At 37.1% G+C, this 22,169-nt stretch overlaps 1 pseudogene; it reads right to left on the bottom strand.

Annotated features, from left to right (window-relative positions):
• Positions 1-316: 316 nt before the first annotated feature.
• On the bottom strand, positions 317-1,225 carry LOC102118426 (putative vomeronasal receptor-like protein 4; annotated as a pseudogene).
• Between the last annotated feature and the right edge of the window lie 20,944 nt (positions 1,226-22,169).

Raw genomic sequence — 22,169 nt, 5'->3', positions numbered from 1 at the left:
TAAAATAATTTCAAAAATTAAAACTGAGAGGTTTGTTTGCCAATAGGAGCCACCTAAGAGTGTACTAGAGAAGAAAATAACGTTTTCCTGTATAAAGGTAAAATTAAAATGAAGGGGTAAGAGGCAGACCTTGAGAATACAAAATCATAGTGGACATTGAATTGAGGAAAGCACATAGTTCTTGGCACCAAAAAATTAAAAGATGTTGAGATATTATAAAAGTACAATTCACATATTTTATTTAAATCAGAAAGAAAGTTATGTGCTTTTTGTATAATTTAATTGATTATGAAGAAATAATTTTTAGAAAATTTTATCACCAACTTGTTAAAAATAGATGGCACTTCCATTGAAACTTTTGCAGAATATTGACGGCTCTTTTATCAGATCTGATGAGCACCAGAGGACTGACAGTGGCATAGGCATTGACCACAAACTTGTGGACACCATAGATGACAGGGCCAAATACCCATAACGGCACTGTGGATGATGAGAGGGTGAAGTCCACTGAGTACATGAGCACAAAGAAATTCACCAGCATGAGGATGGTCTTGGTGGCCATTTTCACTAGGGAGGTCCTTAATATAAGGCTGCTGCTGTGAAAGCGCTGGGAGTGCCTCTGATGCCTGGACAAAAGAATCAACATGTATACACTTGAGAGGAACATGATTCCTATGAAGAAGGCATCTCTGCATAACAACAGCATAAGAAATAGCACCCTGATGATGACATTCACTGGGAAAAGTGTGCAATATTTGCTGATATTCAAAATTATCTGAGTCATTGTAATAACCTACAGTGTAAATTATCATGTCACTACTGAAAGACAAATTGCTAAACCAAAAAACGAATAAGCCCAGGATATTATATTTTGTAAATTTATGTTTAGATCTCACTAACCAGGAGGTTCTGGGGCTGATGGTAATGGCCTGCAGCATGCTCAGGAGGCAGGTGGTGTAGATGGAGAGGACCCTCATCACCTTGTGCACATAGAACAAAGCTTTACATCTGAAGTTATTCTGAAATTCAGTGACTCAAACATGTCTGGAGACAAAAACTCCATTGCAGTGAAGAGCATTACTAGGTGGACAAAGGCCAAATGACTGGTGACCAGGGCATGGGTCTTAGGCCTGTGATCCTGAAAGAATGTAAAAATGTGGAAGAGAAGAAGGAAAATGTTAGCTGAGATTCCAATGCTAGCTTGATACTTTTTAAAAGATAACATAAGTGAAAACTGTGTTCATCCTAATGGCATAGAAGAAACATATTTTGTAGATATGAAAAACAAATTGAGGGCCAGGCGCGGTGGCTCACGCCTGTAATCCCAGCACTTTGGGAGGCCGAGGCGGGCGGATCACAAGGTCAGGAGATCGAGACCACGGTGAAACCCCGTCTCTACAAAAAATACAAAAAAATTAGCCGGGTGCGGTGGCGGGTGCCTGTAGTCCCAGCTACTTGGGAGGCTGAGGCAGGAGAATGGCAGGAACCCGGGAGGCGGAGCTTGCAGTGAGCCGAGATCACACCACTGCACTCCAGCCGGGGGACAGAGCGAGACTCTGTCTCAAAAAAAAAAAAAAAAAAAGAAAAACAAATTGACTTCATATCATCAATGTTCTTTATTCAGTGTTTGAAATTATTAATGTCATTATTATTTTTATTTTACTCACTTATTCTTGATTAACCTTGACTATAAATTCTTAATAATGTACCTCCTGCACTATTTTCTAAACCAAATAATTATATATATATGTGTATATATATATGCAATGACTACATTTGCAATCATGCTTGTATAGGGTGCACACTGTATTCCTAATGTCCTTTGCCCTCCATCTTTAGAAATCATATTTTTATTATTTTATGTTCTCTCATTTTATTTTTAGCACCCAATTCAGTGACAAGCATATAAAATGAATCACATTTGCACAGGTGAATTGAGTAAAACATGTACTGAAGTGGAAAGACTCACTAAAACAAACAAAAATATATCCAATTGAGTCTTTCTCACGATCTGTCACTTTGATACGGTTTATTCTTCACTCTTCCATGGTTTTTGACGCTTATGCTTCTACTGGACCCACCATGATAATTCATAATAGTCTTCTTATTTTTCATCAGCATATCAGCAGTTTTGATCCCATCTGCAGCCTTATATTCTCTTTGCCATGAATTGTAATGTATTTCCAGTATCTAAGAACTTGGATGTAAGTATCTTTTTTAGGGAATGGGGAACGCTATTCTGTTTACCCAAACCCTAATTAACTGTATGTCTTAGAAATGGTCCTGGTGCGCTCCCAGTTTAGTTCACATCCCAGAGATTTATCATGTGAACTCTCTTCATCTCAAAACAAAATTTTTAATATTTGCCTCTCAGTTATCAACAAGATAAACACTACTTTTAATCATTATATTTCAACCAAGAGGTTGCATTAAAATAGTCACACATGGTTCTTTTTCCTGAGACTTTACTTGATACAAGAATGTCTGTCTCCAATGAGAAAGCTAATGCCTCTCAAGTTTTCTTACCTTGTAAAATTTTGCAAAACAATTTTGCAGTTTCCATTTCATGTTATTTGAACAGGATTCAGGTATCATTGTGTCATTTTACTTTAATCCATGGGTAAAAATAATTTAGCTTCATGCATAAAATATAAAAAACAGTAAATGAGCACAAATTGGGGGGATGAAAGTGTGTCTGGTTATAGATTCAAAGTCATACCATTACACTGTCTCATAAATAAAAATATGAAAGGCAATGCAAACATCTTGACACTTAGTATTCTTCTCTAATAATCATAAGTGACTGAGGTTAAAAAAATAATTGCTTTAAAACCACCAGGTATGTTTGATTTTATAAAGGAAACATCATCTAGGTGATTAAATGGTTACTGCTCTCTCTACAAAACTTTAGTAAGTGAATCCATTTATCATAAATGTCAGAATCACACAATGAAAAGTTCCCACCAACATGCATCTGCACCATCAGCACAGTTGAGTTCTGCTGTCAAGTTGAAATCAGAAAAAGAAAAAACAAGGGGAGGCACCAAGATGGCTGAATAGGAACAGCTCTGGTCTACAGCTCCCGGTGTGACTGACACAGAAGACGGGTGACTTCTGCATGTCTAACTGAAGTACCTGGTTCATCTCATTGGCGCTGGTTGGACAGTGGGTGTAGCCCATGGAGAGTGTGAGCCACAACAGGGCAGGGCATTGCTTCACCCGGGAAGTGCAAGGGGTTGGGGGATTTCCCTTTCCTAGCCAAGGGAAGCCATGATAGATGGTATCTGGAAAATCGGGACACTCCACCCTAATACTGCACTTTTTCAACAGTCTTAGCAAATGGCACACCAGGAGATTATATCCCGCACCTGGCTCAGCAAGTCCCACGCCCATGAAGCCTTGCTCACTGCTAGCACAGCAGTCTGAGATTGAACTGGGAGGCAGCAGCCAGGCTGGAGGAGGGGCATCCACCATTGCTGAGGTTTGACTAGGTAAACCTTTGATGCTAGGAAGAAACTGCATCAACTAACAGGCAAAATAACCAGCTAACAACATAATGACAGGATCAAACTCGCACATAACAATATTAACACATGTAAATGGGCTAAATGCCCCAATTAAAAGACACAGAATGCCAAATAGGATAAAGAGTTGAGACCCATCAGTGTGCTGTATGCAGGAGACCCATCTCACATGCAGAGACACACATAGGCTCAAAATAAAGGGATGGAGGAAGATCTACAAGTAATTGAAAAACAAAAAAAGGCAGGGGTTGCAATCCTAGTCTCTGATAAAACAGACTTTAAACTGACAAAGATCAAAAGAGACAAAGAAGACCATTACATAGTGGTAAAGGGATCAATTCAACGAGAAGAGCTAACTATCCTAAAAATATATGCACCCAATACAGGAGCACCCAGATTCATAAAGCAAGTCCTTAGAGACTTACAAAGAGACTTAGACTCCCACACAATAATAACGGGAGACTTTAACACCCCACTGTCAACATTAGACAGATCAATGAGACAAAAAGTTAACACAGATATCCAGTACTTGAACTCAGCTCTGCATCAAGCAGAATAGACATCTACAGAAGTCTCCACCCCAAATCAACAGAATATACGTTCTTCTCAGCACCAAATCACACTTATTCCAAAATTGACCATATAGTTGGAAGTAAAGCACTGCTCAGCAAATGTAAAAGAACAGAAATTATGACAAACTGTCTCTCAGATCACAGTGCAATCAAACTAGAACTCAGGATTAAGAAATTCAATCAAAACCGCTCAACTACATGGAAACTGAGCAACCTGCTCCTGAATGACTACTAGGTACATAACAAAAAGAAGGCAGAAATAAAGATGTTCTTTGAAACCAATGAGAACAAAGATACAACATACAAGAATCTCTGGGACACATTTAAAGCAGTGTGTAGAAGGAAATTTACAGCACTAAATGTCCACAAAAGAAAGCAGGAAAGATCTAAAATTGACACCCTAACATCACAATTAAAAGAACTCGAGAAGCAAGAGCAAACACATTCAAAAGCTAGCAGAAGGCAAGAAATAACTAAGATCAGAGCAGAACTGAAGGAGATAGAGGCACAAAAAACCTTCAAAAAAAATCAATGAATCCAGGAGCTGTTTTTTTTTTAAAAAAAGATCAACAAAATGATAGACTGCTAGCAAGACTAATAAAGAAGAGAGAAGAATCAAATAGATGCAATAAAAAATGAAAAAGGAGATATCACCACTGATCCCACAGAAATACAAACTGCCATCAGAGAATACTATAAACACCTCAACGCAGATGAACTAGAAAATTTAGAAGAAATTGATAAATTCCTGGACACATACACCCTCCCAAGACTAAACCAGGAAGAAGTTCAATCCCTGAATAGACCAATAACAGGCTCTGAAATTGAGGCAATAATTAATAGCCTACCAATCAAAAAAAGTCCAGGACCAGATGGATTCACAGCTGAATTCTACCAGAGGTACAAGAAGGAGCTGGTACCATTCCTTCTGAAATTATTCCAATCAATAGAAAAACAGGGAATCTTCCCTAACTCAATTTTTCTCTTTTTTTTTGAGATGGAGTCTCGCTCTGTTGACCAGACTGGAGTTCAGTGGCACGATCTCGGCTCACTGCAAGCTCTGCCTCCCAGGTTCAAGCCATTCTCCTGCCACAGCCTCCCGAGTAGCTGGGATTACAGGCGCCCGCCACCTCGCCTGGCTAAATTTTTTGTATTTTTAGTAGAGGCGAGGTTTCACCATGTTAGCCAGGATGGTCTCGATCTCCTGACCTTGTGATCTGCCTGCCTCGGCCTCCCAAAGTGCCGGGATTACAGGTGTGAGTCACCGCACCTGGCCCCTCCCTAACTCATTTTATGAGGCCAGCATCATCCTGATACCAAAGCCTGTCAGAGATACAACAAAAAAAGAGAATTTTAGACCAATATCCCTGATGAACATCGATGCAAAAATCCTCAATAAAATATTGGCAAATCAAATGCAGCATCACATCAAAAAGCTTATCCACCATGATCAAGTGGGCTTCATCCCTGGGATGCAAGGCTGGCTCAACTTATGTAAATCAATAAACATAATCCAGCATATAAACAGAACCAAGGACAAAAACCACATGATTATCTCAATAGATGCAGAAAAGACCTTTGACAAAATTCAACAGCTCTTCGTGCTGAAAACTCTCAATAAATTCGGTATTGATGGGACGTATCTCAAAATAGTAAGAGCTATTTGTGATAAACCCACAGCCAATATCATACTGAATGGGCAAAAACTGGAAGCATTCCCTTTCAAAACTGGCACAAGACAGGGATGACCTCTCTCACCACTCCTATTCAACATAGTGTTGGAAGTTCTGGCCAGGGCATTCAGGCAGGAGAAAGAAATAAAGGGTATTCAATTAAGAAAAGAGGAAGTCAAATTGTCCCTGTTTGCAGATGACATGACTGTATATTTAGAAAACCCCGTTGTCTCAGCCCAAAATCTCTTTAAGCTGATAAGCAACTTCAGCAAAGTCTCAGGATACAAAACTAATGTGCAAGAATCACAAGCATTCCTCTATGCCAACAACAGACAGAGAGCCAAATCCTGAGTGAACTCCCATTCACAATGGCTTCAAAGAGAATAAAATACCTAAGAATCCAACTTATAAGCAATGTGAGGGACCTCTTCAAGGAGAACTACAAACCACTGCTCAATGAAATAAAAGAGGGCACAAACAAATGGAAGAACATTCCATGCTCATGGATAGGAAGAATCAATATTGTGAAAATGTCCATACTGCCCAAGGTAAATTGTAGATTCAATGCCATCCCCATTAAGCTACCAATGAGTTTCTTCACAGAATTGGAAAAAACTACTTTAAAGTTCATATGGAACCAAAAAAGAGCCCACATTGCCAAGACAATCCTAAGCCAAAAGCACAAAGCTGGAGGAACCATGCCACCTGACTTCAAACTATACTACAAGGCTACAGTAACCAAAACAGCATGGCACTGGTACCAAAACAGAGATATAGACCAATGGAACAGAACAGAGCCCTCAGAAATAATACCACACATCTGCAACCATCTGATATTTGACAAACCTGACAAAAACAAGAAACGGGGAAAGGATTCCCTATTTAATAAATGGTGCTGGGAAAACTGGCTAGCCATATGTAGAAAGCTGAAACGGGATCCTTTCCTTATACCTTACACAAAAATTAATTCAAGATGGATTAAAGACTTAAAAGTTAGACCTAAAACCATAAAAACCCTAGAAGAAAACCTAGGCAATACCATTCAGGATGTAGGCATGGGAAAGGACTTCATGTCTAAAACACCAAAAGAAATGGCAACAAAAGCCAAAATTGACAAATGGGATCTAATTAAACTAAAAAGCTTCTGCACAGCAAAAGAAACTAGCATCAGAGTGAACAGGCAACCTACAGAATGGGAGAAAATTTTTGTGATCTATCCATCTATAAAGAACTTAAACAAATTTACAAGAAAAAATCCAACAATCCCATCAAAAAGTGGGCAAAGGTTATGAACAGACACTTCTAAAAAGAAGACATTTATGCAGCCAAAAGACACATGAAAAAATGCTCATTGTCACTGGCCATGAGAGAAATGCAAATCAAAATCACTATGAGATACCATCTCACACCGGTTAGAATGGCGATCATTAAAACATCCGGAAGCAACAGGTGCTGGAGAGGACGTGCAGACATAGGAACACTTTTAAACTGTTGGTGGCACTGTAAACTAGATCAACCATTGTGGAAGACAGTGTGGCAATTCCTCAAAGATCTACAACTAGAAATACCATTTGACTCTGCCACCCCATTACTGGGTATATACCCAAAGGATTATAAATCATGCTGCTATAAAGACACATGCACACTTATGTTTATTGCGGCACTATTCACAATAGCAAAGACTTGGAACCAACCCAAATGTCCATCAATGATACACTGGATTAAGAAAATGTGGCTCATATACACCATGGAATACTATGCAGCCATGAAAAAGGATGAGTTCGTGTCCTTTTTAGGGACATGGATGCAGCTGGAAACCATCATTCTCAGCAAACTATCGCAAGGAGAAAAAAACCAAACACCGCATGTTCTCACTCATAGGTGGGAATTGAACAAGGAGAACACTTGGACACAGGAAGGGGAACATCACACGCCGGGGCCTGTCATGGGGTGGGGGTACAGGGGGAGGAATAGCATTAGGAGATATACCTAATGTAAATGGCAAATTAATGGGTGCAGCAAACCAACATGGCACATGTATACATATGTAACAAACCTACGCGTTGTGCACATGTACCCTAGAACTTAAAGTATAATTAAAAAATAAAATAAAATATGAAATTACCATTTGTAATGGAAGAAGGGAAGGGAAGAAGAAGGGAAATTAAATTAAATTAAATAATTATTTTTTAAAATAAAATATGAAATTTCACCTGAGTACATACAGTAAGTTAAACTGAGAAAAGTTAGTAAAACAAGACGTATAATGCAAATGCAATTCAAACATGGTATTACAAAATTACCAAAGTATCTTCAAAATTAATACATTATAGACTCATGAGTGAAAAAATGTATCTTTTCATCTGAAAATATCTATTGTTTTCAGTTATGATTCAGCGAGATATGACTGAAATTATGAAAAAAGAATTATCCTAGCTGTTCCTTGAGTAAATCCTGCTTCATCTCACCACTCACCTGAGTCTTGAGCTCTCTGTTAACAACGCTGACAGTCTCTGTTAACAATGCTGTCAGTCACTCAGTTGAGTCTTTGGAGTGAGCCTATGTTTTTAAGATGAAGCTCACACTCGTGTGGAAGCAATGCCATCAGCTCATCTCCCTCCAGGTTTATAATTTTCACGTCAGCTATAGAAAGATTGCAAGCCCTGACCTTGTGATTGTAAGAAAGAGAGCCACCAAAAGGAAAATGGAATTTTACAATTCCTAGAAAACACTGTAGAAACAACTGTGCTCCAAACTTTTTCATGTGTGAGCTTATTTCTCTAGGTATTTTCAGCTCAGTGGGTTGTATGGTCTCTGTCCTAGTAGACAAAACAGCTATCTCTCAATTGCTCAGCCTTCAAGATGAGACCACAATGTTAGATTTCCCAAAGCATCTCTGCTGTTTCAAGTAATTCATGGTAGCCCTCACAAATGTTCCCTGGTGGTCTCTAATTTTTGGAGTAAGAAGTAGACCATAAGCACCTTTGTGAGAATCAGAAAAATGTCACCTCTATTAGATCTACATGGGCAACGTGCTCTGTCTTCCTGAGGACACAGTTCTGAGCCAGAGCACCAGACGTGGGAGCAAAATGTGGACTACTTTTTACCTCTCCCACTAATTTGTCCAGGTGCATTTACAGAGTACAGAAGGACACCTCCATTTTAAACAAGAGTGGATATGAACTGCCCGTGCCAAGAGATCTCTCTTAGATGTGAAGTATCAAGCTATTCTGGTGGCGTATTCTACAACCACATCCCTCGGTTGCATTTGTGGCTTCCACTCACAGGAGGGTTTTATTTTAAACACTCAGTAATGGAGCACTTACTTCATAGCAAGGGATGTTTCTTTTGCTCCTGTAACACCCATCAAACACAATTCTATCATAACTAAACCTAATATTAATTATAATTAATGACTGCATATTTGCAATCTGCTGTTAGTTGAATACTTTATGTTAAACTGTTATAGTTAAAATGGTGACTTTTCTTTCTATAAGTTTATGGATCTTAGCACAGTGCAAAATCTCTGCCAGTTTAGGTTCAGCATGCTGTGCTCTCCTGCATTGTCTTTAATCCTTTAAAAAGTGTGTCCTCCATTTGGCCTCAGTTCTGCAGGCCTAAGAGTTGGGACTACCCAACTCTCAGACTTGATTGTCCACAAGTTAAATTCTTCTTGCCCTCTCCAATCCAGTTCAATATATCATTAGCTGCTATCAATATGATTTCATTTGCAATCCAATTTGCTAAGATCTTAATTTGATTGCCCTTGTGTAAGCCTTTCAACTCTACTCAAAAATTTTTGTCTACTCTTCAGAGAAAAACTATCATCAAAGAATCCTCTGAACAAGAAAGTTATCAATAAAAAAAAATGTAAAATAAGCCCTTTCCAGATAAACACTGAGTTGCTTTCAACTAAGTTGAAATCAAATGACCAAAGATGATAATTTGAAATCTACATAAAATAACAAAAGCACCAGTAAAGATAATCATGTCGTTATAAAAGATGTTATGTATACATATTCCTTTTTGTTTCTCATCTTATTTTCAAAAATGAATGTATAACAATAAAAATAGTATCGCATTGCTGGAACTATTGCAAATATAAATGGAATATATTTACCAATAACTAAAGAGGTGAGTGATAACAAAGTTGTTTTGGAATAAAGAAATATTCTCTGACATATTTCAAATAACTTGAATATTCTGGAATAAATGAGGAAATCCGGAAACGGAAAATAGGAAAGTTCATATGACAAGATTTGTAGATGTATAATTGCTTTTTTTCTTTTCTCAGCCTCTTTAAAAGAAAGAAAATTATATAAAATAAAAAGTGTAAAATATATTAAGTTTATAACATGCAGATATAAGTATAAAATTAGTTATAACACATAGCTATAAGTATAAAATTAATATCACAAAATGAAAAAGAGAAATAGAAATACATATACTAGCATTCATATAACTCATCAATATTGTCGGTATAAATGTAAAGCAGATTCTAATGAGTTAAGATGTGTGTCAGAAGCCCTGAAAGAAGGAATAGCTCCAAATATATATTTAAAAATCATAGAATAAATTGCAATGTTACATAAAAATATTTTCTTAATGCAAAATGGCAGAATAGGTAGAAAAAATAATAAAATACACAGGTGATATACAGAAAACAAAAATAGTATGGCAAATATAAACTCAGCTATATAATTATTGACACTAAGTATAAAAACATTAAATAAATTTTAAAAGCTGAGATTGTCAAACATTATAAAAGTAAGACACAAATACATGTTGTCTGCACCACAGTCACTTTGGATCCAAAGAAACAGATTGTGTAAAAGCAAAGAAATGAAAACATGCAAGCAACAGATATAATAAAGTTGTAGTTGCAATTACAAAATTTTAAAAAAGAATTTTAAAAAACAAAAGCCAAAAAAACCCACACACTTAGACATGTAAGGTGAGACATTCTGTGTTGATGAAAGAGTCAGTTCCACAGGAAGATTTAACAATTGTCAGCCAATATGGAAGTAAAAAAGCAATAAAATATGTGAAGCCAAAACTGACAGAAATGAAGAAAGAACTAGATAATCCCACAACAAGAGTTGGAGATTTAAATGCCCCATTTTCAATAATGGATTAAAAAACACCCTGAAGATCAATGAGAAAATAGACTTGAATCTTTTATATACTCTGGATGTTTGTATAGTTTGCAAATATTTTCTCCCATTCTATAAGTTGTCTCTCCACTCTGTTGATTGTTTGTCATGTAGCTTTTTGGTAGATAATATGCTGCTTCTGTATGCTGTGGAGCTTTGCAGTTTGATATCATTTATTTGTCTATATTTGCTTATGTTGCCTATGCTTTTGAGGTTCTATACAAAAACTCCTTCTCAAGCGCAATATGATAGAGCGTTTCCCATGTGTTTTCTTCTAGTGAATTTATAATTGTGGGTCCTACATTTAAGGGTTTTTTTGTTTGTTTTTTTTTTGAGGCGGAGTCTTGCTCTGTCGCCCAGGCTGGAGTGCAGTGGCCAGATCTCGGCTCACTGCAAGCTCCGCCTCCCGGGTTCACGCCGTTCTCCTGCCTCAGCCTCCTGAGTAGCTGGGACTACAGGCGCCCGGCACCACGCCCGGCTAAGTTTTTTGTATTTTTTAGTAGAGACGGGGTTTCACCGTGTTAGCCAGTCTGGTCTTGATCTCCTGACCTCGTGATCCGCCCACCTCGGCCTCCCAAAGTGCTGGGATTACAAGCGTGAGCCACCGCGCCCGGCCACATTTAAGTATTTAATCTATTTGAGTTGATATTTGAATGTGGTAAGAAATAATTTTATTGTTCTGCTTGTGGCTGTACACTTTTCCCAGCATCATTTACTGAAGAGACTATCTTTTCCCCAATGTGTGTTCTTGGCACTTGTGTCGAAAATCAGCTAGCTTTTTAGCATGGATTTACTTCTGGTTTCCCTAGTCTGTTCCATTGGTCTAAATACCTGGGAGGCTTTTTGTTTGTTTGCTTTTTGTTTGTTTTTGGTTTTTTTGTCAGTATTACGTTGTTTTGATTACTATATATTTGTAGTACATTTGAAGTCAGATGACGTGATGTCTCCAGCTTTATTTTATTTATTTTTGCTGAAGGTTACTTTGGCTATTTTGGTCTTTTGTGATTTAATTTATATATTGCACTTTTTTATTTCTATGAAGAACTTCATTACCATTTTTATAGGAATTATGATAAGTCTGTAGGTCACTTTGGATAATATGAACATTTTAATGATAGTATTCTTCCAAGTAGGAACACAGGATATCTTTTTTGATATCTTTAATTTGTTTCATCAGTGTTTTATAATTTTATTGTAGAAATGCTTCACATCCTAAGTTAAATTTAATCCTAGGTATTTTATTTTATTCAATAGCAGTTATAAATGAGATTGCTCTCTTGATTTCTTTTTCAGATACTTGTTATGAGCATATAGAAATGCTACTAATGTTTGTATGTTGATTTTTTATCCTACACCTTTACTGAATGAAAGTATTATTGCTATTAGTTTCTTAAAGGAGTCAAGATTTTCTATACATACGATCATGCCATCAGAGAACAGAGACAATTTCCCTTCTTATTTTCCAGTTTAAATGTTTATTTCCTTCTTTTGCATAATTGCTTTGGCTGGGAATTCAAGTAATATGCTGAATGAAAGTGGTAAAAGTGAGCATACTTGCCTCGTTACAGACCACAGAGAAAAGGTTTTTAACTTTCTCCCTTCACTCTGATGTTAGCTGTGGATTTCCCATCTATGACTTTTATTGTGTTGAAGTGTGTTCCTCTAGTATCTAAATTGTAGAGAGTTTGTATCATAAGAGTTGTTCTATTCACTGAATACTTTTCTGCATGTGTTGAAATGACCACATGGTTTTTTATTTTGATCCTGTTAATGTGATGTGTCTTGTTTATTCATTTGACTATATTGAACCACCTGTGCATCCTTGGGATGAATCCTAGTTGTGTATGGTAAATAATCTTTTCAAAGTGTTTTTGGGTGCAATTTGCTGGTGTTTTTTTCTTTTAGTGTTTTTACATCTATGCTCATGTGAGAAATTGGTTGTTGGTTTTCTTTTTGTTGTGTTTTTGGTATCAGGTTAATGTTGGCATTGTAGAATTATTTTGGAAGAATTCCCTCCTCTTCCACATTTTGTAAAAGTTTGAGAAGTATTGTTGTTAATTCTTTGTATGTTTGTTAGAATTCAACGGTGAAGGCCGGGCGTGGAGGCTCAAGCCTGTAATCCCAGCACTTTGGGAGGCCAAGGTGGGTGGATCACCAGAGGTCAGGAATTCGAGACCAGCCTGACCAACATGGAGAAACCCTGTCTCTACTGAAAATACAAAATTGGCCAGGCGTGGTGGCGCATGTCTGTAATCCCAGCTACTGGAGAGGCTGAGGCAGGAGAATCGCTTGAACCCAGGAGGCAGAGGTTGCAGTGAGCCAACAACGCTCCATTGCACTCCAGTCTGGCCAAAAAGAGTGAAACTCTGTTTCCAAAAAAAAAAAGAAGAAGAAGAATTCAATGGTGAAGCCATCCATTCCTGAGCCTTTCCTTGATGGGAGAGTTTTTATTTCCAGTTTGATCTTCTTACTCATTACTGGTCTTTTCAGTTTTTCTATTTCATCATGATTCAATCTTGGTAGGTTTTATGTATGTGGTAATTTATTCGTTTCTTCCAGGTTTTTCATTTTGATGGCAAATATTTATTCTTAATAGTCTCTTGTAATCCTTTGTATTTCTGTGATATCAATTGTAATTTCTCCTTTTTATCTCTAATTTTATTTATTTGAGTCTTGTCTCTTATTTTCTTAGTCTACAAACAAATTGTTGACTTTATCTTCAGAAAACCAATTGTCTCATTCATCTTTTCTATTTTTAAAATTTTCTATTTTGTTTATTTCTATTATGATCTTTATTATTTTTTCCCTTCTACTACTTTCCTGCTTTGTGCCTTTTGTTTTTTCTTGCATTTATGGTTCCCTGATATATAATATTAGATTGTTTGTTTGAAATAGTTCTTTTTTTCATGTAGGTATTTATTGCTGTAAACTTCCCTCTTAGAATTACTTTTGCTGGAGTGCAATTTAACTCCACTTATTTGTTGTTGTTGATTTTTCGTTGGTTTTTTTTTTTTTTTTTAATGCTGAAAATGTGGTGCTTAAATTTTCTATTATTATTGGATTATAGTCCATTTCTCCCTGTAGGTCTGTTAGTATTTACTTTACATATTTGTGTGCCCCTGTGTGGGGTACATATTTATTTATAGCTGTTATAACTTCTTGCTGTATTGACCTCTTAATTACTGTATAATGGCCTTCATCATCTTTCTTTACCATGCTTGACTTAAAGTCAGCTTTATCTAATGTATCTACTCTTGTGATTTTTTGGTTTTCATTTGATGGTATTTCTTGTTCTATCACTTCACTTTAAGTCAATCTGTCTTTGTAGACAGATTAAGTGACTTTTTATTGTAGACAGCATGTATTTGGTCTTGGTTTTTAGTCCATTCAGCTATTCTATATGTCTTCTAATTAAATAATTTAATCCATTTACCCTCAAGGTTATTATTGATATGTAAGGGTTGTGTACTGCCATTTTGTTACCACTTTTCTGGTTGTTTTGTAGATCCTTTTTTCCTCTCTTACTGTCTTCCTTTGTGGTTAAGTGATTTTCTTTTGTGATACATTATAATTTTTAGTGTATCTGTTATAGGTTTTTGTTTTGTAGGTACCATAATGCTTACAAAAAAATTCATAATTATAACATGTTATTTTAAACTGATAACAATTTAACTTTTAATACAAATACAAGTAACAAAAAAAACTCTACACTTTAACATTATCTCTACCACATTTTGACTTTTTGGTATTTCAAATCATATCTTTTTATATTACCTATCTCACCAACTGTTGTAGTTTTATTGTGGTTAATACTTTTGGATTAAGTCCTAATACTTAAAATGTAAGTGGTTTACCTACCACAATTACAGTATTAGGCTGATGTTTTCTGTGTTCTTTCTTTTATCAGTGAGTTTTATAACTTCATCTGATCCTTTGTTACATGTCAATATGTTTTTCTTTCAGATTGAAGAATTATTTTCAGCATTTCCTGTAAAACACATCTGGTATTGAAAAATTCTCTCAGCTTTTGTTTGGGAAAGTATTTATCTATCAAGGGAAACCAGCCCCCGGTATTTCACGTGGGTTCTTTTCTATTTCCCAAAGTGTCAGCCGGTCTGAGAAATAAAGGGAAAGAGTACAAAAGAGAGAAATTTTAAAACTGGATGTCCAGGGGAGACATCACATGTCGGCAGGTTCTGTGATGCTCCCCAAGCCACAAAACCAGCAAGTTTTTATTAGTGATTTTCAAAAGGGGAGGGAGTGTACAAATAGGGTGTGGGTCTCAGAGATCACATGCTTTAAGGGCAACAAAAGACCACAAGGCAGGAGGTCAAGGCGAGATCACAAGGTCAGGGTGAAACTAGAATCACTAATGAACTTTCATGTCCCACTGTGTACACATTGTCATTGATAAATATTTTAACAGGGTTCAAGAGCAGAGAACCAGTCTTACTAGAATTTGCCAGGCTGGAATTTCCTAATCCTAGCAAGCCTGGGGGCACTGCAGAAGAATAGGGCATGTTTCGTCCCTATCTACATCTGCATAAAGCAGACATTCCCAGGGTGGCCATTTCAGAGGCCTCCCCTGGGAATGCATTCTTTTCCCAGAGCTGTTAATTATTAACATTCCTTACTGGGGAAAGAATTCAGTGATACTTCTCTTACTCGTTTTTGGTAATAAGAGAAATATGGCTGTGTCCTGCCTGGCCCACAGGCAGCCAGACTTTAAAGTTATCTCCCTTGTTCTCTGAACATCACTGCTATCCTATTCTTAAGGTGCCCAGATTTCATATTGTTCAAACACACATGCTCTACAAACAATTTGTGCAGCTAACACAATCATCACAGGGTCCTGAGGCAACATACATCCTCAGCTTACAAAGATGACAGGATTAAGAGATTAAAGTAAAGACAGACATAGGAAATCACAAGAGTATTGATTGGAGAAGTGATAAATGAATCCATGAAATCTTCACAATTTATATTCTTCTGCCATGGCTTCAGCCGGTCCCTCCTTTCCGGGTCCCTGACTTCCTGCAATGTTTATCTTTTGTATGTGAAGATTAGCTTCAATGGGTACAGTAGTCTCTCTTTTTTTTTTTTTTTTTTTTTTTTTTTTTTTTTCCTGAGATAGGATCTCTATTGCCCAGGCAGGAGTGCAGTTGTAGTATCACAGCTGACTACAGCTTTGGACTCTTGGGCTCAAATGTTACTCTTACCTCAGCCTCCTGAGTAGCTGGAACATGCAACCATGCTCAGCTAATATTTTTATTTATTTATTGTTGAGATGGGGGGTCTCACTATGTTGCCCAGGCTGGTCTTGATTTCTGGGCTTAAACAATCCTGGTGGAGCCTTCCAAAGTGCTGGAATTACAAGCATGAGCAACTGCAACTGGCCAATATAGTATTATTGTCTGAATTTTTTTTCCCTCAGCACTTTGAATATTTTATCATATTGTCTCCTGACCTGCAGACTTTCTATCAGAAATCCAGTGACAGCTGTATTGGAGCTCTATAAAATGTTATGTTTTATTCTTGCTGCTTTGGGTATTTTTTGTTTTGATTTTTGATAATTCGTTTATGATGTGCCTTGAATTGTACCTCTTTTGGTTGAATTTAACTGAAGGCTTCTGAGCTTCCCGTACATGGATGCTGTCATCTTTCTCCAGATTTGGAACATTATCAGCCATTATTCTTTAAATATGCTTTCTAAGAACTTTTCTTTCTCATCTCCATTGGGAACTCCAATTATGTGGGGTTTAGTTTGTTTGATGATGTCCCATAATTCTTGAAGGTCTTCTTCACTTTTTTGAAATATTTCTTTTTCTCTCTGATTGGGTAAATTTCACATATTCTGTCTTCAATCTTGCTGATTCTCTGTTTTATCAAGTCTGCTGTTGAATATGTCTAATAATTTTTTTAATTTCAGTTATAGTACTCTTTATTTCTAGGATTTCTATTTTTTTTCTAATTTCTTACTTCATTCTTGGATGGTTTTTAAATTTGGTTCAGTTTTATAAATATTTCTTGTAATTCTATGAACTTCTCTAAGAAAATTATCCTGAATTCTTTGTTAGATATTTCATAGATCTTTAATTGTTTGGGGCCCATTACTAGGGCTTTCTTGCTTTCTTTTACTTCTGTCAGATTTTCCTTAGTTATCACAATTGTTGCATCTTTACTTTTAAGTTTTTTAAATCTGAGGAGACAGCCGTGACTTCCAGCTTTTTTATGTGTTCTTTGGTGATGTTAGACCTGTTGGCACTTCCTATTCAGGGCAAAACTTATAGTGAGCTCTAGAACTAATACAATACAGCAGAATTAACATGTTACCCTGCTGTTGTTTCTCGTCTGGATAAGACTTATAGTGAGCACTGGACTAAATCCTGTACCAGAACTATGTCACAGTCTTGTTAATGTTTTCCAATCTGAGGGAAGATTTAAATGATCACTGAAACTTAATCATTGACCTTTTAATTGTTTCCAGGGCAGGATAGGCTTTACACAAGCATGTGGTCTTTGTGGGAAACTCAGCTATAATTTTGGACTTTCTCGTGCAGTGTGTCCTCTGCAGAATTATGGCACAAGGTAATCTCCTTTGCATGGAAGCCTTCTGACCTGATGCAGAACAGCTAATCACTGTTAGATCCACATGCTAATCACTACACTCAGTGCACTTAAATTTTGTCCCTCATTCACCCCAGGAGAGACTTTTCAGCTTTTCTAGCACTCCCAATGGATTCTGTGAGATGAGAACACAATGGGCTTTCCTAAGATTTTCAGACTCGTGAGATCATTTACAGCCTACCTCCAGTTTTTCCCTCCCACCTCAGAAAACTTGGGTCTGGAGAAGTTCTGTGTGAGTGGCATTATGCCAACTTGAAGGAGGGGCTCTAAAATGGTCATTGTTTTTATCAGGTGCGTTAAGCTATTTTTGCATTGCTATACAGATATACCTTCGGCCTGGTAATTTATAAAGGAAGTAGATTTAAATGGCTCACAGTTCCGCAGGCTGCACAAGCATGGCATCAATATCTGCTCAACTTCTAGGGAGGCCTCAGGCATCTTTTATTCATGGTGGAAGGCGAACAGATAGGAACAGGCACATCACATGCCAAAAGCAGAAGCAATAGGGTGAAAGGGGAAATACCACCTACTTTTCCTCATCTTCCTGTCTTCTTCTGAGTATCCAGACTCTTTCAGCCTCCCATTACCCATTTCTAAAGTCCCTTCCATATTTTCAGGTATCTTTATAGCAATGCCTCACTCCTAAGTACCATTCTTTTCTGTTAGGTTATTCTTTCTTGCTATAAAGAAATACATGAGACTGGGTGTTTTACAAAGAAAAGAGGTTTAGACTGGGCACAGTGGCTCACGCCTGTAATCTCAGCACTTTGGGAGGCTGAGGCAGGTGGATCATGAGATCAGGAGATTGAGACCATCCTGGCTAACACAGTGAAACCCCGTCTCTATTGAAAATACAAAAAATTAGCCAGGCATGATGACGGGCACCGGTAGTCCCAGCTACTCAGGAGGCTGAGGCAGGAGAATCGCTTGAACCCAGGAGGAGGAGATGGCAGTGGGCCATCACGCCACTGCACCCCAGCCTAGGCAACAAAGCAAGACTGTCTCAAAAAGAAAAGAAAATAAAAGAAGGTTAATCAGCTCACAGTGCTGCCGGCTGTACAGAAAATATGGCACCAGCATTTGCTCAGCTTCAGGAAAGACCTCAGAGAGCTCTCACTCATGGTGGAATGTAAAGTGGGAGCAGGCATGTCTCATGGTGAGAGTGGGATCAAGAGGAGAGGGAGATGCCACATGCTTTTCAAAAACCAGATCTCGTGAAAACTCACTATCATGAAGAAAATACCAAGCCATGAAGAATTCACCTCAATGACCCAAACATTATCCACCAGGCCCCACCTCCAACACTGGGGATTTCATCTCAATAACAGATTTGAGTGGGACAAATATCCAAATGATATCATCAATCATAAATTCTCACAGATTCATGGGCCCACGGAGTATCTCTGCTTGTCTCATGAATTTCATGAGTTAAGAGTGATAGTCTTGACTTCAAATTGTCTCTAGTTGCACCTCTGTGGGAGCAGGGATGCCAGGGTATCTTTTAATCTGTCATCTTGACAGCTGGAGATTTATTTTTATGGGAAAGGCAAACAAGTATATTTCTGTCAAATCATCATAAAAGAGACTCCAGTGTTTGTTTACAGCAAATAATGGCGTGTTATAAATATAGATTACAAAACAGCCCGAAGAAACAAACAATTAAAACTCATGATACTTAGCTACAAAATCTCAAAGAGAAAGAATCTGATCTCCTGTGTCACAGCACTATATCCCACATGCCCACTTTTGAACAAAAGTTACAAATCATGCACAAAAATATGACAATATTGCCCACTAATAAGAAATTAATGAACTGTCTCTGAAGACATCTATACACTCGACTTATGAGACAGAAACTTTATAACTGTTTAAACATATTTAAAAGAGTTAGAGAAAAATATATACAAGCTACCATAATAATCCAGGAAGATGAGGCATTACCAAATGGAGAATATCAATGAGGTAGAAATTTTGAAAATGAGCCAAAAGTAGTTATCAATCTGAACGTTGCAATAACTGATGCAAAAATCAACAGGGGACTTGAACAATAGACTTGAGTACACAAAACAATCAGTAAATGTGAACATAGGTTAATGTTAATTATCCAGTCTGACTATCAAAGAGGCAAAGGAATGAAGAAAAATATACAGATTCTGAAACACGGGTGACTGAACATCACATATATGTACATTGCAATTGTAGAATTCAAGGTAGGAGAGGAGAGAGAAAAAAGGCAGTAACTTTTTAAAAGAAAATAATCACTTAACACTTTCTAAACAAGATGAAAGGCATTAATCAACAAAACCAAGAATTATTGAGGGCTCTCAGAAGGATAAACTCAAAGAGATCCACACATTAGAATCAACCTTTTGAAAAACAAAGACAAAAACAAGAATCTTGAATGTGGTAAAGAGAAAAGTGACTCAATTTACAAAGCATCCTCAATTAGACAAAAGCTGATTTCTTATAAGAAACTATGCATGTCAGAGAACATTAGACTCACATATTTCAAGTTAGTGAAGGTGGAACTTACACAGATAAAAAATGTAAAGCAAACCTTATTTGTGATTGCCCAAAACATTCATTTTTTCAAGCCATTCTTGGTTGCTTTATGTGAGTTTTTGGATGGCTTGTTTCTTATCTTCACACTTTATTAAATTCTGGCTCATTCTCACTTTACTTTGGACATGTGGCTCCATGTTTTTATAGTGACATGGGAATTTACCCTCATCTCCTGGTTTTCAGTGAAATGTTCAAAAACCCAGGTTTTCAGTGGACACACTCATTTTTAGGCACCACCAGCCACAACAGCTTGCCACAGGTTTCTGCAGTGGATCAAAGGAAAATCTGAATGACAGAAACACCATCTTGCCTAAGGATCATCCCTTTGTTCTGGATGTCATACTTGTGCTCCTTTAGCATTATGCCTAGGCAGGAGTCTCTTTTCTGTGGTAAGAGGTGATGTGGCTTTTAGACACTGAAGCGGTTTTTTTTTTTTTTTTTTAACCCATCTTCCAGGTTGTACTTTGACTGTGTTCATTCATTAAAACTGGACAAATTCTTTAACTTAGATTCTTTAAATTGTCCCATTGCCCTGATGATCCAAGAAATGTTTAAGACACAGATGTGCAACTTTCTTTTCTTTCGTTGATTTACCCATTCTAAAAATATTTTTATGTTCCGTTATGTCAGACATTATTCTAAGCCCCAGAGATAATAATTCTGTAATGTAATTGACACATTCCTACACTCTCATGGAGGCTACGTCCTAGATGGTAAATATGGTCCAGATAGAAAAAGATAAAACATGAAAGGTTCAATTTTGATATGTGGTAAGAGCTAAAATACATCAGGTAAATGGAGGTGATTGTAGGTAGTGTGGACTGGCAGTGTCCCATTGGAAGAGTACTTCAATATAAACGTAAAAGATGTACGGGAGAAAGTCATAGGCACCTGTATATTAGGCAAAAGCTATCTACCTCACTATATTGTAATTTATCCACTTTAGTATTGACAAACATCTGGATAGTTTTCATGTTTTGGCCACAATAGAATTGATGTGGTCATAAGAATACATTTATTTGATGTGTATATTTACAAGAATTTTTGGTCACAGGGTGAGCATTTGTATAGTTTAAATTGATACCGAAAAACAGCTTTCCTAAATAATTAGACACTTGCTAGGATTAAGCATGTCTAATTCCAACATATTCTCCCAACACATTTAATTCCAACACAATCTTTCCTAGTACATTTTTAAATAATTGTATTAAGGTTCAATCTACATTCTTTAAAATTCACCAATTACAAGAAAAAAATTTGAGAAATGTTGACATATTACTTTGTGTCAGATATTACAGATGATTGTAAATCACCATCACAAATATAACATAAAATGCTTTAATCACTACAAAAGGTTAAATTCTGTTTGCTTGTTTGTTTGTTTTTCAATAAATGCTCTATTCCCACATTATGACTGTGAAACATCTATTTCATTTCTGTCACTATATATTGACTTACTAACATTTTTGTATAAATAAAGTCCTAAATGTCCATGGAAGGGTCATATATAGGCAAAGCAACCCCCACATGCCCAAGGAGCCAATAAACCAAAAAAGGAGGCAGACAAATCTGGTTGTTCAATATAGGATGGTTTATTGGAGGAGCTTACAGAAGGAAGCATGGTCTTGGGTAACTGCAAGACAGGTAGATCTCTGCAAAAGAACCCCCCAGATTCAGGGCTTCTACTTTGGGGAAAAAGTGTGCATGCTTTGGAAAGAACGTGTAGGTGTCCACACACATCACAGCCTGTGATTCCTACAACAGCATCAAGTGTTGTTTTGGAGGAAAATTACAGCCAATCAGTGTTCCTACATAAAGAGTAATACATCAACTAGATATGTGCAGGCCTCCTCAGACTTGGGGTTAGTCTGAAGTTACATTTGTCACTGAAGATCAGCATTTGTAATAAAATCACTCTCGTTCTCACATTCCACCCCTCTAATCTGGCTCTTAAAATCCCATGTGCTCACCTCTTCTGTGATGGTCTCTGAGCTTTCAGAGGAAGTCATCCAGTGCCACATATTTTGCAAATTTATTTGCCAATTGCAAGAAAAGACC

The sequence above is a fragment of the Macaca fascicularis genome, chromosome 10 (assembly GCF_037993035.2).
Source record: "Macaca fascicularis isolate 582-1 chromosome 10, T2T-MFA8v1.1".
NCBI classification, from domain to species: Eukaryota; Metazoa; Chordata; class Mammalia; order Primates; family Cercopithecidae; genus Macaca; species Macaca fascicularis.
This window is presented reverse-complemented; position numbering and strand designations above follow the sequence as displayed.